The sequence below is a fragment of the Oryzias latipes genome, chromosome 11, assembly GCF_053564925.1.
Source record: "Oryzias latipes strain Hd-rR chromosome 11, Olatipes_Hd-rR_3.1".
Classification (NCBI taxonomy): domain Eukaryota; kingdom Metazoa; phylum Chordata; class Actinopteri; order Beloniformes; family Adrianichthyidae; genus Oryzias; species Oryzias latipes.
In genome coordinates this window covers 8521318-8526714 of record NC_136247.1, presented here as the reverse complement: position 1 = coordinate 8526714, position 5397 = coordinate 8521318, and the positions used below count along the sequence as shown (strand labels likewise).

Here is a 5397-nt window from a genome sequence, read left to right as displayed (position 1 = left end):
TTCCTCCTGTCTGCCTTCAGGGTCATGAAGATGACCCATTTGCTTCCGGGTTAGACCCACATGGAGACACCACCTACATGTGCAAATTCATGAACACAGGGATTATCGGTCATCAGGACCCTGATCTTCTGGGTGAGTAACTGCCTCAGACTCTATGCTGTCCTGTAAACAAACCTATCAGATCCTGCTGGAGTTTAGAAATTCTTGAACTGAAGATGAAAGAATCATCTGCATAAAGAAAAACAACAATAGCCTGATAGTTTAATTAGTTAAAGATTATCTTTATGAATAGAATCAATTTAAATACAGTTAAATGTTGATGCTTTTTCATTCTTCAAATCAAAGACGTAAATGTCAGTTCCACGTTTCTATCTTTGACCAAACAGTCTGCAGAGACAAAAACTTTCCTAACCTTGTTAGAAAAGAGTCTTCTGACTTAGGAAAAAAAATGCTAAAGAGAAAAGAAGGTCCATAACTGTCTGCTCGGCTCAGATTTCCTGTTTGTCCTTTGTAATGGCTATGTGGAAACCAGACACTAAGTCAGACTCCATGAAGTAAAAAAAAAAAAAGGCAAGCACATTGCAGTCAAAGAGCATGCTCCTTCTGTCTAACTTACGACCACTATCGTCACAACTTTATTCCAAAATTTTTCTTTTGCAATATAAGCAAAAGTGTATTTAAATCTTAAAATGAATCTTTTTAATTGAAGAAAAGGCTGTGTACCTTTTCCAGAATCAGGCTGTTTAAAATTAAAAGAATATTGTTTCATCAAGGGTTTACATTTTTTCAATTTAATGTTAATCTTAGTCCTGAATGTTCTGTCCACAGCTCCTGTTCTACTTGTTTCCCTGTTTTGAATAGCCTCACTATCTGGCCTCTGCAGAGTTCAATTTAAAGCACGCAAAAGTCTTCGAGGACCAGGACTCAGGACAGCCGTGTCACATGTCGTGATCGCTCTCAGACATCTTAGTTCAGATGTTTCTTATGAAGTTCACTTCCAGGTACTTTGTGACCAAATGTCCTCAAACTGTTGCTGTACAGAATGAAGATCAACTGAATCAAAAATAATCCACGCTTGGGATGAAGACTGGAATTCAGGAGGGTTATCAGTCAGGAAAAGGAAGATTGTAAAAATGCATGTGGAGGAGGAAACTGCAGTGATTCTTCCTAAACCACAGGGGGCACTGGAACTTGAACAGATCAGTGTAATAATGCTATAGTTTAGTTAGTAGACTGAATTTCAATACTTACTTGGTTTGGTTTCACACAAACCACTTTCCGCACAAAACATGGAAATGGACCAAACCATCAGGGTAAGTACGGCAATTTTAACAGCTGCCCAACTGGAGGCAGTTTTACCGAAAACTAAAAAAAATCCATCCACCCAACCCATTTTCGGAACCCGCTTAATCCCTTTCAAGATTAAGGAGTTAACGGACCCCATTTTAGCTACTATTGGAACATCAGCTCGTCATGTTTACCAGTCAAACTTTTTACAACATTTCCATAATTGACGCTTCATCAAACATATCCATCTGCACACTGAAGTAAACCATACCAGGTTTGTTTTTAAAGTAGGAACAGTGCCCCTTGTTACAAGGTGGACCAGACCTGGACAACCAATCAGGTGGCCTGCCATTCCAGATCACCATTTGATCAACTCTGATCAAGCAAGGACCAAAGAGACAATGCCCTCTATGACTCAGGAAAGAAGCAGGTGAATGTTCTATTGAAGTCATGCTGACGTGTCTTGTTTTGTTCTCCTCAGTAATGGAGGGAAAGCACCTTCAGTTGTATAGTAGCTATGCAAAAATCTGCTTTGAACTGTTGTAGACTAAAAAGGTCTTTTCATGTTGCTGTGCTTCACAGATACAGAGCAAGTCATACACAGTGAAGCCACCCAGTAAAAGAGTCAAGAAGAAGTGGCAAAGTTCCTCATGGATGCAGACAAGCAGGATCAGACTTGTTTCCTAAGAAAAGGTCTCAAGAGAAAGACAAGTCAGAGCAGAGCAGAAGGAGCCCTTTGGGCCCGAATCGTGTGACACCTGACAGTTTGGTTCCCACTGACCATAGATCTGGAGCTTAAATAGTGAGAGAAGCAGGTGCTGAAAATCAGTGTGATTAGTGGCAGCAGCAACAGCCAGAAAAAGGAGCCATTTTCCAAATTAGTAAAGAATGCTGCAGTGACAAAGCAGCTGAGCACTCATTTGGACAGATTTAACCAGACTAACCTTAACAGCTTTGCGCCGCTATGGAAAACTTTATGTTGGTAAAGACCATGTCCCACAAAGACTACATACATTTTGCTCATTTTCCACATATGTAATTTCGGTTTTTTGTGATACGTGATATACATAATTCATGAGAGTTTCTTGGGTTCGTCATTCGTCGTTGGGCGCTGTCCGACGAGGATTTCGGCCGATGGGTCTTTACGTGACTTCGGTCTTAAGGCCCGTACACACCGGGATGAATATTCGCCAGGCGTTATTCGCCAGCGTTATTCGCCACGTTTTTTGTGTTCACACCCAGGCGATTTTCGCTGACGATGAGCCGAGTGAACATGCAATTTCATTCCCTGACATTAGATGGCGCTTAATGTAAACAGAAATACTCCTGTACACAAGGTGGCGCTGCGCAATTTTACGCTTCTTAAAGTCGCTTTTCACTCAGAAGAAGAGAGCAAGTATTTACACGCTTGTCAGAATCATACAAAGAAAACAGTTCGGGGAAAATTTTGAATGTCCGTCATTATCTCTCTCTCGGCAGTGTAGACGCTACTTGGCGTCTATCTTCTTCGCTGGTATGTGTGCTCAGAAAGGGAGTTTTGTGTTTGAGCGCCTCCAAGTAGTGTTTTACTGTAACTTCAGAAGCTCCTGACACGTGAGCAAAAGCCCCATTCTCATTGGTCGAATAGATTTCGACGCTGCGCGTCAAACCAAAAAAACAAACCCGAGGTGTTTTTTAAAAAGTGACGCTTTGACGCGTGGCGTTTTTTTGCGTTGGTGTGCAAACTCACATTGGTGCCCTTTGTTTAGTCACGAGGCGTTAAACGTCGGCGAAAATCACCGGCGAAATTCGTCCCGGTGTGAACGGGCCTTTAAGCAGGAAATTAAGTTATTTTGCAAGAGCCAAAGCATACAGATGCTTTTGAAATGAAACAGACTGAAGGAAGTGTTTCCCACTTGATTCTTTGGGTACTGCTTCAGTCACCAGCTGCGCTGCGCTCCCACAGAGCTCAGATCAGCTTGTACACTTTCACCCATGACAAGGTGCAGGTTGGGTTTGTGTGACTTGCAACATTTTAAAGTTGTGTATTTTTCTTGTCACAGCAAGATAAACATTTCTTTGCGAGGGATATTTTAAGTTTATAATCTTTGTGTGTACAGCAGCTCATGAGTTGTGAGGAAAGAATGTGTCCCTCTGTAGATTTTTTATTAGTTTGACCACAAAGATCTTTTACTGGAACAAATATGAAATATAGATTTAAGTTGTCATCTCGGTTCTGTTTTCCTGTTTAACTAAAGTATCTCATTCTAAGAACTGCTTCTGCTCTTGGAGTCTTTCTGGTCCATGCTGGTTGAGGTTCTTCACTGCTCTAAATTCTCTCCATTTGTGATTCCTTAGAGTCTCACAGATGTTTGAACGTTTGTCACCTTATTTAAACCCGGTTTAAATCCAGGCAGGTTTAGTTTCTCCTTCTGTTAGATGAAACTATAATTTATGAAATATACAGATGGTCTTGGGCTGCAAATATATGATGTAGAGGAGAGTTTGCAAAGGAAGAAAAAACATTCATTGGCCCCAAACACACTCATTGTCACATTTGTCTCTCAGTAATGTTTGATGAATCTCAAAGAGCTTCTGTTTTTGTTGCCCAGAAGCTCTGACCCCACTCCCCTTCGACTCCCGCTGTAAATCATTAATCCTAACCGTCGGAGTTTTGAATCACCTGATGGTTTAATGAGGAACCACACAGTGAAGACAGACACTTAATATCCGCTCACAAGATAGTAACTTTTATTGACTAAATCAAGCAGAGGTTTTGTTGCCTCGTTGTCATCTGGTGCGTGTTTGATCAGCGTCGGACGGGAAATGAACTTGATTCTGTCAACACAGGAGCTGCACACCTGTTTACCTCCCTCCCCACTGACTTTAGAGCACCTGAAGACCAATCAGCTCAGACGTCAGGATGAAGAAACCCCCCCATCAGATCTTATGGAGTGCGTATGTGAATGCGGGGTTGACGTAGGGAATCAAGCAAACACTTTGGCCTTTACAAAGCAGTGCATGCTGGGTCAAACCTTCAGTCACATGATCAGCAGCTGCTGGCTCCAACGACATGAAGTTTGGTCAACTTTTTTTTTTTTTAGATATGGACATCACCACGTACAACATCAGTAAGCAGTGATTGGTCCGAGTTAGTCTAAGTCAAAGTTTCTATGGCAACCACTCTCGCCCATCAGGAGTGAGCTTGTTGGAAATCCACACCCCTTCCACTGAAACCTGGGGAGAGTCTGTCAATCAAACGTTTTGAATGTGGGGGCCAAGAGGGGTCAGAGAAGCACTACATGTACTTGTTAATAACCTTTCACTGAACAGAGGGGGAGGCCTCAGACACCATTTGTGTCCTTTTTTACCATGCTGCCCTTTCATTAGTTTTCAAAAAACTCCAGTGAGACCACACCCAACGACCCTATCAGGAGAGGCTTTCCACTCTGGTTTCTCTTCTTCGTGTCCCTTAACAAGCCAATCAGTTGCGGGAATGTGGGTGTCCACCTGGAGGATAATGTATGTCTTTGGACTGAATCCTGCACATAACCAGTATGTTGCACATAGGACGTACCCGCTGGCTCTAAGAAGCCAAAATCCCATAGACTTGTATTGAGAAATAAACAGCTATTACTCAGTCATTCTAGTTGTCAGAATAACAATTCTTGCTCTGATATTTTTCTTCTATATCGCAAATTATTCCAGTTTTAAGCTGACCATTCAGATGCCTGAGTAAAAGCATGTGGTGCCCGCTGGTTCCCATTTTTTCGAACTAGCTGCTTTCCATGGAAGAAGTGTGGACTTTCAACAAGCTTACTCATGACTGGTGACAGTAATTTCCATAGAAATGGGACTCAGACGCACTCGGGCCAATCACTGCCGACTGGCTCCAAATGGCGGCAACCATACTGTGGAAAAATGGTGCCTGAATTGGATTTATTTTGCTGGAGCCAGAGGTGAGGCATTTTCTGCGGGGAATGTCGCACCTGCTTTGTCCAGTGATATATGCCGTCTATGATCCTGCACCACTCAGTCTGATGAAGCCACTTGCACGAACCTCTATGGTTGAAACATACTCCTAGGTTAAACAAAAGGATCCCTAAAGAGAAGAGAGCATCAGACAATACA

General features: G+C 42.3%; 1 long non-coding RNA gene across 1 annotated transcript; it reads left to right on the top strand.

Moving 5' to 3' along the window:
• The first annotated feature begins 883 nt into the window (after nucleotides 1–883).
• On the top strand, nucleotides 884–3540 carry LOC144995584 (uncharacterized). The gene is made up of 2 exons (XR_013659131.1): nucleotides 884–1717; nucleotides 1870–3540. It is a non-coding gene; the product is annotated as an uncharacterized LOC144995584 (long non-coding RNA).
• Nucleotides 3541–5397: the final 1857 nt, after the last annotated feature.